The 13822-nt window shown below is 41.2% G+C and overlaps 1 protein-coding gene across 7 annotated transcripts in view; it reads left to right on the forward strand.

Annotated features, from left to right (window-relative positions):
* The window catches only part of kcc (solute carrier family 12 member kcc), a 149143-nt gene that overhangs the window by 38114 nt on the left and 97207 nt on the right, over nucleotides 1-13822 (forward strand). The window lies entirely within an intron of this gene.

A 13822-nucleotide genomic window follows, 5' to 3' on the forward strand; every position in this document is an offset into this window, starting at 1 on the left:
TCCTCTCATCCATGCGTTGGTACTATTTTTTCCGGTAGGGTAAGATGCATTAATACCAGTTGCATACCCAAAACCCAGAACCCTCGTTGGGTTTTTTGCCCAGTTGCATACCCAAAACCTACATAATGAATAATGAATATAATCGTCTCATCCAAGCATCCGTATTACACCGAAAAAAAGAATGCTGATTTAATAATCTGGATGTAAAAACGTGTGTGAAAACTCACAAAACGCTGTATTAACCGCCACAGCAGGCGCCACACCATAGTTTCGCATCTTGACTTTGCTAAAGTAACTACTGTGGCGGTCAACGCAGCGTTTTGTAAGTTGTTGCAAACTTTTTTACATCCAAAATTTTAAATCAGCATACTTTTTTTTGTGTATTATTTCTAGAAGGTTAAGACGCATTTATAACAGATCCTCTTATGTCCGATTGTAAAGTCAAACGCTGAGTCTAAAATTTTAACGAAAGCTGATTTCATAATAATTTGCGAACATTCTACAAAGACTTGGAACCGATAATCCTTATGTCTAAGTGAAGTTAGATTTTTAGCAATTGTTACTATCTGATCGAGACCTAATTCCAGTAACTCTTAAATTAATTATTCATGGCCATCCTTCCTTTATCTTTCGTCGACCCCCTTCGCACTGAAACTACGACTTTCCTGCTCTCTCGCGGCCTCGAAACCCCTTCTCTGTTGGTTCAAGCTAAACCGCTAAATCAGGAAACTGTATTCATTGACCTCGTGTCTCAATTTGCATAATAGCAGACCCGGACGGCGGACTCGTCTTCGACGAAATTTCGGATTTTCCTCTGAAATGCGTCTTCGTTCGGAAGCGGAAGTGTGCGGGGTACTTTGATGTTTCACTCTCTTCTTTAACCACCAAGAGAAAATGAACGTAGTCCCGGTGGAATAAACAATTTTCTGGGTAATTTAAGGCGATTACTGTTTTGTTCTAGGTAATTTTACCATGATTGGTAAAAAAATATAATTGGTTAAATCAGCGGAATATAGAAATCGACCCAGACGCCTTCGACGAAATTCTGATTTTCCTTTTAAATGCGTCTTTGCTGAGAAACGGAAGTTCGTTTGGTACTTTGATACTTTGTTCTTCGGTAAAATTAATGAATTTTTCGGGTAATTTAAGGTGATTATGATTTGTTCCGATTCGAGTGAACTACCTTTAGTCGGAACGGAAGTTCTTGGGTACTTGATACTTCGTTCTTCAGCTCAACTACTGAAAAGAATTTGGAAATTAAGCATTTTCGAATAATTTTAGTTATCACATATTTGTACCCGGTAATTTTCCACGATTACCGGACTGAAATATTTCGCTTGACATGGAAAATTTTCATTTAAAGGAAAGTTTTTTCAGTCCGGTGAACTGAACCCTCAGTTGAAGAATGGAACCGAACTGAAATTTTGTTCTATGAACTAAACTTTGTATTCTGTGTGCTGAAACAATCGGTTTGCTTGACTGAAAGCTCAGTTCGTCGTTCTCCGAATGAAAGAACGTAATTCCATTCCAAGCTTGCAAAATTGGATCAAACACGTCAATGTTTTACAAGAATGTGTTTGTTCAATTTTTGTTCAAAATTTTCCTGATTTTTGCACGAGATCAGAAGGAAAATCAGTAAAATTTTCAGTCGGATATCCCCAAATTCTCTCAATGAAAATACAATTTGCGAGTAGGAATTTGGCGATATTAAAATGTAGATAAGTTTTTTCGTGGAGAAACGACGAGTCCTGTTAACTAAAATAAGCGTCCACTGAATTATTTGGTTCCTATAACTGAAGGCTTTCTCTCCGAGGAAGGGAATCGCTGATCACCTAGCAATGGTCAGTTGGGCCGGTCACAGAATCGTGTTTTGATGCTTGATTATTGTAGATTAGCTAAAAATAATAAGATCCGTTCAAGCCGCAATTTCCTACGTTCAATATTAACCGAGATATCGCCCTTTGAAAATTCGGTTTATAACGTCATCCACCGTGGTAGTGACACCCTTGATTTCTTCCACCTTGCATTCATCAGTCAGTAACGCACTGGCTACTCAACGTTAAACTAGGATGAAAACAAGGTGGAAGGAACCAAGGATGTCACTATCCGCGGTGGATGAGAGTCAAAAACCCAACTTTACAATTACATGGGCGATGTCTCGGTTAATATTGAACGTAGAAAGTTGCGGTTTGGACAGATCTTATTATTTTCTGCTAAGCTACAAGAATTAAGCATCAAAACACGATTCCGTTACCAGCGCAACTGACCCATTCTTGCGATATTCTCCGTGAAAAATGAAGGGGGATTCCAACTCCCTTAAGTTTCAAAACGCTACCCTACCGCATCCGAAAAATCCAAACCGTCCAGGAATCGGGGAGCACATTTTTCCCGCGAACCCACCGCGGCAACATGGCCCCCGGTTATTTCCCCTTTAATTGTTTCCCTCGCAAACTGTTTTTGTTTACTCCTGCGTTCTCAATGATTTATGGCGTCGTGGTTTTGACTTGCAGCCCCGAACTGGAGCGAGATGGAGTGTTGTCAAGCCCGCGGCAATTCTCACATCCCCGAGCGAGCCGTCGCGAAAGGGGTGAGTTTTGCAACTGCGAGGCTCATGAGCGAAGGTGCTGAGTGAGGAACGCGCCAGATCATAAAGTGAGTCAGTGAGCGCGCTGAGAGCGGACCCAAGGGTCGGATGGAGGAAGGGGGTTGCGCCAATGCTACCCTCGTTGGCATTGCTGCATTGCTCACTTAGCGCGATTGCGCGAGATGGAATGAAGTCCTGGACTCGCATTTCAATCGTAGAGAGGGAGAGAACGAAGTAGAAAACTATTGTTGCAATGTACGACCAGCAAAAAAAATTGACTTCGTCAAATCCGCCGCCTCTACAGACACGGAGAAAAAAACTTCGTGCATGGGACCCGAACTGAAGGTTATGTGGATCTCTTAAGTTATCTGATCACCCATCCGAAAACTTGAGGTCGAGCTACCGAAGTTCGGGTCAGACATCGAGGCACTTCGGTATGTACCGGAGTACTTCAGATGTGTTACCCGAACCCTTCGGTATATATCGAAGTACTTCAGATGTCTGATCCCAACGTCAGCAGCTGGACCTCAAGTTTTTAGATACGTGATCCGAAAACTTCAGAGATCCATAGGACCTCAACTTCAGGTCCCACGCACAAAGTTTTTTTTCTTCGTGTAGACAAGGCAGAAATCAAAGCACACTACACCCCCCCCCCAAAAAAAAAAACAAAAAAACAAAAAAAAAACCAAGAATCGTGGCCCGAACAATGTGTAATAAGGTGGTAGAATAGTGCTGGATCCACAATATTTTGCGAGGAAAATAAAGCCAAAAATGAAAATTCCAATTATTAGAGAGAGAGAGAGAGAAAAGAAATAATCTTAATTGACCTTTTCGACTCTCATTGTAATTTGTGAACTTTTTTGCTTTGGCAATCTCAGCGACCCCTCTTTTGCGACATAGAGCGGAACATTGCAAGCTCACACTTCGCGCCTTCAATTTTGCAGACGCAACACGGACAATCGTCGAGCACGAATAGTTGTATCTCTGCGCCGTCGTCAACGCGCGTCCCTTCTGTTGCTGTGTACACCTCTTTCGCAGCATAGAGCGGAACATTGCAAGTTTACACTTCGTGGCATCGCGCCTTCAATTTTACAGATGCAACACGGACATCCATCGAGTACGAATAGTTGTATCTCTACGCCGTCGTCACTGCGCGTCCTTTCTGTTGTTCTATTCCCATGTCATGTTGATTCCGTTAGCCATATATTTAGCGCGGTGCCTAATGGCTACGTGAACGACATCTCATTAGTAACATACTGCCGTGCTAAGGAAAAACGCCGTATGAACATTCGAGAGTTGCCAGATTTCCTTTGATAAAATGTTTATTTTTGAGGAAAATTATGAATATTTTTCCTTGAAATTTTCAGGCACTTTCGATGAAATGGCGAACAAAATTATCTGAAAAATCTGAAGGAATATATCATAGGTCTTCCAGGCAACTCATGTTTTATCAAAGGACATTTGGCAACGTCTATAGGTCCATACGGTGTTCTTCCTTAGCGCGTACAGCGAGTCCACGCTTTGCGTTTTTTTGTCAAATATTTTGTCAAAAATGTTGCCAAAATCAGCATAACTGCTAATGTCACAGAATCCCGGAAGCTGGAGGAAAAAAAATGCTGGACAGTATACACAGGGGTAGTGGCGCTAAAACGGTTCGGTCGACGTAATTGCGGGAAAGCGACAGGGCCGTGGCGGGAAAAATTACAGGCCCGGTCAGGATGATTTGTCAGGTAACGAGCCTCAAAGTTAACCGTCCTCGCGTAGCACAACGGGGTGAGTCCGTGAGAAAGATTGAACATGATGTTGCAATTTAAAAAAAATACTTGTATCTTCGTTGAAACAAAGCGCAGTCCTTTTTAGGTTATCCATTCGTTTACTTGTAAAATTTCTTTAGAGGAGCAAATTTATGATGTGACGAGATAAACATCAAAATTTTCATTTTAAGTCGAAAATGCCTTGTCCGATCTTTCCCACTGACTGTCCTCTGTGTGACGCGGCCTGGACCAGATCCGATATTTAGCGCAGCGAGGTTATTACAGCCCGCTTTTTGCCTTACCCGAGCTTCCCCGGAAAAAAAGAAACTTTTACGCTGGATTAAAATTGAATTTTCTAATTCAAAACTGCGCCATTACCCCCTTTTGATCATGGTCATTACTCCTTATCATGGCCTACTTCTGTCAAGCCCATCGATTCAAGCAAATCTTTCCTTTTGAAGGAAAATACTTTAAATTCATCAGTATATGAAGAAACCTGATGGTAAAAAAATAGAAAAATTAGTTGGTTTTTTCCATCTACGGAAAACTCTTCCGTCGTTTGTTCGAAGGAGACCCAAAATCGTTGAACATTGGATGTTTTGTTCAAACAAATAAAACATACATTGAGAACCCGTTCAAATAGTTTTAGGTATTGTTTTTAGCCGCTGGAGCAGATACCAAGACAGCTATCTACGCGTGCATAATACACTTAAACCTATCACCCCACGTAAACCTATCTCACGTTTAGATTTTGGAGTAGTGCTCCCTGATTTGAAAATGGAAACCCTTTTTTTCAACGTACCCTCTTTTCATATGTATAATAAGTTAGTTAGTTAGTTAGTTAATTTATTTTTAGACATTCAGCATCCTAGGATATTAACGTCTTTGCAAATAATTTAGAAGATGGGTGTACATACAAAAATTCAGATTTTTAAATAAAAGGAGGTGTGCCTCACCTTTATACCGTGCATTATATTTATTTTAGTCACATTTATACTTATGCTCAAGGCCTGTATAAAACTAAAATAACTGCAACCAAAATAAATATAACGCACGGTATAAAGGTATTTACAATTAAATACAGCTACCGACATGTTTCAATACCCTCTTTTCTAACGTATCATCCGTAAAAACTAATAATATTTCCCAACCCCTATAAACCATTGCCTCTCAAATTAATGCGAAATTAGTCGGAACAAATCACGTTGATTTAACATCGCTGGTATCTCATAATTGCTCGTAGATAACATCAAAAGTAGAAAAAGAGACGCAATAGCTATCAGAACAATCCAACCGTTTATTATTAGAGGAGCCCGTGCATCAGATAAGTACGAGCTCCGCAAAGCGTAATAGCCGATGAAAACCGAGGCCGAATCGATTGGACCCGTACTCTAAATAAAACGCTGCGATTAATTATTTCCATCCTTGATCCGGGAATATTGTTCGAGTATTTATTTAATATCGGCCGCTCCACCTATTCAAAGCCCGCTCAAGCGCGGGTAAATTCCGTATTCCGATTTTTCTTCCGCACTAGATTCCCGGCGAGGCGTGATTTGCGATATATCGATTGATCCGTCTTTCAAACCGATGGAAACGCATCGATAAACAGGGTGTTCGCAACGATCACCTTAAGAATCGATTATTTACCTTTTATTCACGCTTTGCGATTTATCTATTGATCTGTCTTTCAAACCAATGGAAAAGTATCGATAAGAGGGTGCTCGCGACGAACACTTTAAGAATCAATTATTTAACATCGATTCATGCTTTGCGACACATCGATTGATCTGTCTTTCAAACCGATGGACAAGTATCAATAGGGTGCTCACAATGAACACCTTAATAATCGATTATTTACCATTATTCAAATAGAGAAATATCGCTAATCCATCCTGCGTGTTTCCGGCGCTGTCGGATATTGCGACGAAGCACGAATCATGGGCTATCGAAATTTCCCTATTTGAAACTACAGTAAAGAATCGATCATTAAGTTTCACCCTGATAATCGATCTTTTTCCATAGGTTATAATGGCGCAGATCTATCACTCCGTCGCCCTCCTGACACAAGGACGTAACTAAACTTCATTATGAGCCCTCTAGTCCGTATACGTCAATGCTTTCTTTAGCTCATCGCTTAGTGTAGTTACGTTTTTATGTCAGCCAAGCGACGACTTCATCGCCAGGGCATGCGAAACCCTCCTCGACGAAGGTGACTTACGTGGTTTTCGCCCCAAAACCCGGCTTCCTCTCCACTTTGTCCCCAGGCCTCGACTCTCGATGTCAACTTGACACAGATCGGCTCCCTCTCCGGTATCTGGAGGAGCGGGGATGATTAGATCAATCATCGTTGATTTATTGAACCGTTCTCTTTCATCGGGAGATTAATGCATCCCCCCCTTCAACCCCCCTCTCGGGCTCCTACTGTCCTACGAGTCGCGGTAATATATTCACATGGAGCAGCTTTGTCTAAGTGCCTTTTCCGCGTCGTGACTGCTTTTTGAATATTTTAAAGCTTGTTAAATTAGGCCTCGCCGCTCCGGGGCTGTGCCTTCGGTACAGGAATTTTCTTCCCTCGAATAACTTTTTTTATTCATCGTTCATTTATTATTGTTTATTGTGTTTTGCAAAATCCGAGTATGGATGGACGGAACTCAGCGGAGAGAATAACCGAGGCACAACTAGATCGAGCCGAGAAAAGGAGGTTTGAAGTTATGTTCCTCCGGCGGGCTGATTAATGAAATGGGTCAGTTGTGATGGTAACTGAATCGTGAATCGTGTTTTATTGCTTGATTCCTATAGGTTAGCTAAAAATAAGAAGATCTGCAAACGCAACTTTCTATATTCAATATTAACCGAGATATCGTGCTTTGAAAAGTCGGGTTTTTGACGTCATCCACCGCGGTAGTGCATAACGTGGTATTTGCTACCACGGTAGATTACGTCATAAATAGAGTTTTCCAAGGCGCGATATCTCGGTTATTTAACGTAGGAAGTTGCGGTTTGGACATATCATTATTCTTCGTTGATCCACAAGAGTAAAGCATCAAAACTTAATTCTGTGACCAGCGCAACTGACCCATTCTTACTTGAGATAAACTCCGTAAAAAATCCGTAAGTTAAGTCCGTACGAATTCAACTTAAAGTCATATTTTCAGTTAAAACAGCATCGTTTTGGTATCGTCAAGTTTAAATATGGAAACGATAACAAAACAAGGTTTCTTTAAATAAAAAAAAAACTGACCTTAAGTTAGATCCGCACGGATTCAACTTAAAAAAACTTAAATTTTGCCGACGAGAAAGAAAATTTTTTCTCGTGCAAAATTGACTGGTTAAGCTCAAAGCCACTCCTGACTCACAACTCTGATCTTTCCTCTTTTTTATTCTCCAAAAGTCTTAATTCCTTCCTTTTCAAACGGTCCAAATTGCCTGTGGTGGTTAAAACTGGTTTCCCGGTTTAAATCCGGGAAAAGAGGTGAGATTGGGGCTTGTCGTCCACCCAGGGATAGCGTCTTAAAAATATCATCAAACCGGAAATGACGAGCCATAATTGAATCAAACACAGCGAAATTAAAGCAAACAAAGGAGAATGAAAATAAACAGAGAATCTCTCACGGCTCGTAGGCTTCTATTTCGGACTTATAGGCAGATAGAAGAGAGGGTTTATATTTTTAAAAATATAGATATACTCCTCTGCCATGACCCTTCCCTTAAATCTATCGGAGATTATTGGATTGGAGGAACTGCCCGGAGGCTGCAGCAGATACAATCGCGGCTGCCAAATTTCGGAAACAATGGATGCCATCAGCCTAAAATATTAACTAATAACTATTCTACCGTACTAAGGAAGAACGCCGTATGAACACTCGAGAGTTGCCAAATTTCCCCAGGTAAAACATGTACTTTTGTGGAGAAATATTCTTATTTTCTTTTGAAATTTTCAGACGTTTGAGATGAAATTGCGAACAAAATCGTCTAAAAAATTTAGAGAAAAATATTCAAAATTTTCCTAGTAAAGTCGTTTTTTAGTGAAGAAAAACTGGCAACGTCTAAAGACTCATATAGCGTTTTTATTTAGCACAACAGTATTCTCGTCATAGTAGAGATCAGTCCTGCGTGGTAAAAATGACGTGTCCTGAATTTTTAACCCCCCAGAAAATTAACTATCGAACTAGTCTATTCTACTAGACATAATCAACGGGATTTCCCGCTGAAGTCATCCTGGCTTTTCCAATGACGTGTTCTAATTGGCTACTTCATCAAGCAATTAGAACCAATATAGCGCCGCACACAAAAAAAGGCTTCGATTTTTTGATATAGTAAAATCCAGTGCTCCCATTTCCTGTAACTAGTTCCAAATTCCGGAACTTATGAGATCTTCCTGAATTTTTCCCAGAACTTTTGAAATTCCCGAAATTTTCCGGATCTTTTGCATTTTTTGGAACTTTTTCGGAACTTTTGAAAAAAATCTAAAAATAATCCCGGAACTTTTGACGGTCATGGAGTGGGAGAAATTGAAACAAAAAAGTTCCGAATCCCGGAACTTTTGAGAAAATGTTACAGGAGTTTAAATCACCACACAAGTCGTTGAATTTATAATATTGAAAAGTTTTTTTAAAATTTTTGTAAATTTTTTAAAACTTTTTCAATATTACATACCCAGAACTTTTGACTGACATGGGATGGGATCACTGGTAAGATCATTCCTAAATTCGCTCCTTGTCTAGAGGTCCATCGTAAGATACGTAATCCTGGAACATTTGGCAAGTCATATTGACGTCAGCCGGGCAAACGACGAACGAATCGAAGGAGTCTGAGGAGAGCGAGTCAGAGTGCGGCAGCGCTATTGTTTGCGTTTGATATTCAGTTCAGGAATCGGGGCGGCTTTGAGACGGTGGCTTAATGAGAGTGGAGTTTTTTGTTTGGCAAGAGGAAGAAGCAGAATACGGACCCAAGCCGGAAGTGAGCTAAATCGAAATCAACCCGTGACCGTGGTTGTCGGTGAACGTCGAAGAGAACAACTTTTTCTCCCGTGTGAGTGGAGGAATTTTCTCTCCTCACCTGACAACATCGTTGTTATCACATTTCTGCCGTCTAAAGCAAAATTACCGAATTTACTTCTGTATTTTTCGATTTTATAGCTGACAACATACTCTTTTAAATCAATGATTACACAGTGCAATAAAAAAGATGGTAAAATGAGCTTTTAAAAATCGAGGATTGAACTTTGGTGCCGGGATCCATAAAGCGCTCAAAACCCCCGAGTGATAACAATGCGAAGTAAAATTAGCACCGTCAAAGCATATGATACTCCGTAAAAAGAGCAGTGGTGAAGTGTGAATGATCGATTTTCGTTATTTCTCCTTTTGAATCTATGTTATAATACTCTGTTTATCGATCCTTTATCGATCCCAATTCCTTATCGATAAGTTTAAATGGCAGATCAGTCGATGAATCGTGAAGCACGTCACGTCAGAGCCGGATTAAGGGGGTGGCCACATGGGCCGCGGCCCATGGTGGCAAAATTAGGGGGCGGCAAATTTTGCAATTTTTTTAAATGCAGGTACAAAAAAATCGGATTCAGAAAAAATTACAAACAAGAAAAGGTGACAAAATCCCTCATTTCCTGAGAGTTTATTAATTTCTAATTTTGTTGTATATCGGTGATACAAAAGACTGCGCACCTTTAATTAGTCGAGTTAAGAGAGAAACCAAACACGTAATTTGGCCTGGAGCGGCGCGGCGCAAAGAGACATGATGATGAGGACTTCAGATGAAAAGGAGAAGCCCTCGACGCGGCGGTCGGCATGTAACACATATTAGCGCCTACAAGACTGCATGAATACTTCACGCATTGCGTCAAACACAGTACGGTCAACAGCGGTCGGCGCGGCGTGAAACGCACAGTGCCTACAAGACTACATGAATACTTCACGCATTGCGCCTAACACAGTGCGGTCAGCGCGGCACGGCGGCGGAAGTTAAAATCATTAAACCGCATTTATGTTTATTCTTTCTTAATTTTTTAGTTCATTTCTTACAAATGAAAGGCATTGTCCCCACAGAGATAGGTTTACGGAACTGAACTTTCGCGCGAAGTTCCGTGAACTTTTGCTAGTGGTGTTGACAGGGCTTACGCAAAAAATGTGTCCAACACGAGTGAGCGCGTCTTATGCACCCTTCTCCCTCCGGCACGTTCAATTGATGGTTATTGATGTTTCATAATGAATGAGAAGAGGCGGCAAAATACAGGCGGCCCATGGGCGGCAAGTATTTAAATCCGGCCATGGCCACTGAAAAAGAGTAGACTTCGCTCCTTAATAGTGTAAATCACTCTGTAAGACGAAAAGTTTCATAGGTGGGTCCATAGGGGGGCACGCTCTCCCCGTTTGCCCGCGAAAAGAAGGAGATAGAAAATGGAAGGAAGGAAGGAAGGAAGGAAGGAAGGAAGGAAGGAAGGAAGGAAGGAAGGAAGGAAGGAACGGAGGAATGAAGAAAGAAAGACGTTTACATTTGGTACTTATTCATGACAAGGTTAACTCAAACTGTAGGTAAGACGCTTCGATTATACAAAAATTTTCTGGTGAAGCCCAGACCATTTACGCCCCCCCCCCCCCATTTTGAGGTGTCTGGATCCGCCTATGAATAAATTTCGCTCCGCATTTTTATCACTCGGGGTTTGTGGGTACTATATTGACTCCGGCACAGAATTTCACACCCAAATTTTGAACAGTGCATTGTATGTTCTACTTCCCATTATATCGTAAAATGGACCGCGTGTAGCAGAAAGGAACTAAGCCACATCAGCCATTGCCAAATCTAACTGGGCAATTTATTTTTTACAAGAGAATTTTGGAGCGGGTTCCCTAGAAAATGTTAAGGGATTCGCTTCGTACCGTGCAGAAAATTCACTGGAATTCGCACACCCGTTTCCATGTAAAAAATTACATTTCTCAGTTAAATTTGGCAATAGCTGATGTGGCTTGGATCCTTTCTGCTGAACACGGTCTAGATGTAAGTTACTTTCTCTCACCGTCCGGCAGCTGTTATCTGCGCACATCCAACCTAAAGGATGACTCCGGCAGCACTCCCGCTCTCATAACTAATGTAACAAAACATCCCCCGATCTGAGCTCCGTAACGGCGAGCCTAATGGACGGTACCGGGACCTCCTCGAGACTACATCGTCTCCCGGACGAAACAACGTAACTCCATTCTAAGGTTGCCAAATTGACCCGAAAAATTGGCGTTTTACAAATGGCAACAAATAACAAACAATGGAGATGTTGCATGTGCGAGGGATTTGCGATTTGGCCATTGATTCGTATGTAAAAATTAGCGAGAAACACGATGGTGCCATTTTGAGTGCCAGTTTGAGGCCAAAATGGAGGGGATATCTCACCCTACCCTGAGAGTCCACCTCTACATCAAGACAAACTCTCCATGCAAAGATAGGGAGCAAATACATTGACAGGGCTGCCACCTTATTTGGGGACTCCAAAACTGAAAACACGACAACCCTGCTAATGTATCTGCTCCCTATCTTTGCATGGAGAGTTTGTTTTAATGTAGAGGTGGACTCTCAGGGTAGGGTGGGATATCCTTACCATTTTGGCCTCACTTTGAGAGCTTTTTTTGAGCTTGGGAGATAATTTCAGAGAAAACCAGTGGCACCATCTTGTTTCTCGCGAACTTTCACCTAAGAACCAATGGTCAAATCGCAAATCCCTCACACATGCAACATCTCCATTTTTATCCAAAATTTGTCTGGTTTTGCGTGGAATCTGAGGAAAAATCAATGAAATTTTCAGCTAGGAATGCGCAAGATTCTCTTGCTCAATATGCAAGTTGCGAAGGGCGATTTGGCAACACGGAAACGGAGTTACGTTATTTCGTGAGGGAACGACGACTTGTGAAAAGTTCATGGGATGCTGGACGCTGCGCGCCGCTGATTTATTCTGTCCATTAGAGTCGAGCAATGGATAACGCGCCGCCCCCGCGCTAAAACCCTGTCTCGGATCACCGAGCGATGCCTTTTTCATCTGGAATTCACTTTGTTCCCGTCGTTTTTTTCGTCAGAAAATCGGGTAGTTTTTCTTGGAAGTGCGGCAACAGTTGGTTGTCCAGGCGCGGAACCTAGTGTTTTATTAACTTCTCACGCGGGCAGCGCGAATTGGATTGGCGAGAAAAAAAGGGCGCAGTCTGTAACCCCCGTACGGATACACTGTTGCCAGATGTTATGTCTTTATCGCGTGGCCGTGGTCAAAATGAGAGTGAATTGTGCAAAACAACCGTATTTGCAATAGCTGACAGTATAATTATAACCGCAAAGGTTTCAAAAATGAGATACTGCAGAGTGTCGACAGAGGATGACCCAGGTACTTCAAGCGGGAGGGGCCATAAGGGGATTCCGGGGGGCTCCCCGCAGAAAATTTTTGAAATTTTAAAACATCTCATATGCGGTTTGATTCGATTTTGTCATGAAATGTCTCTCTAGATTTTATATTAGTCCTTTGGCTAATATAAAACAAATAATCGTGATAAAAAATCCGTCTCAGGATAAACCTGAAGATTATTTTGTCACGCGATCATTTTTCGCGAGAAACAGGAATGATATCGATGGCGTTGAAATGTTTTCCGAGGATTGTATTCAACCTTTATTCAGAAAAAAATTAATATAATCATATTTGTCCATGTTGATCGCTAAATTTTGGTACCCCTAATCTCGAATTAGCATAGAAAATACCATCCGACGGTATAACTTTATTCATTATTATATTTTTATTTTTCCAATTTATTTGCCTTCGCTTTTCCACGCCGGGTGAATATCCAAGAAAAAAAATACGGTTAACCCCTCCAATTTAATAATTCGCACGAAGTAACACAATTTTCTCGCAAAAATTCTCTTACAAAATGAGACAGCTGCACCGGTGGCTAAAGTAGACTGAAACAAAACCGACTAGCAGCTCTTTGAAGCTCATTCTCTCTGCGGTTCATCGAGGCTGAACGTAATATGCCCCAAGCCCGCAATCGAATTTTCCCGCTCAAAGCGGGCGGGTTTAGCGGGCGGCGCGGCTCACAGTGGAGCGAGCCTTTCAGAGAGGTCGGACGTGTAATATTTGATAGAAACTGCAAATTTTCATGCTAATTTTGTCTTATTTTAAATTGTATGGGGGTGTTCTAAGAAAGAAATTTTAGGTCACGATCAATAAAACCACTTTCGAAACCTCTACGTTCCGTATTAACATTTATATCGTTGTTTCCCTCACGAAAGAACGTAACTTTATTTCAATGTTGCCAAATTTTACCTCATAAATTACATTTTTACCAGGAGAATCTCGGGCATTTCTAATTGGAACTTTCACTAATTTTCTACTAATCTCATTAGAATAATCAAACAACTTTTGAACGAAAATTCCACAAGTATACCCTTGTAAAATATTGAAATCACCAATAAAACCACTTTTGAAATCTATACGTTCCGTATT

The sequence above is a fragment of the Bemisia tabaci genome, chromosome 8, assembly GCF_918797505.1.
Source record: "Bemisia tabaci chromosome 8, PGI_BMITA_v3".
In the NCBI taxonomy this organism is placed as follows: domain Eukaryota; kingdom Metazoa; phylum Arthropoda; class Insecta; order Hemiptera; family Aleyrodidae; genus Bemisia; species Bemisia tabaci.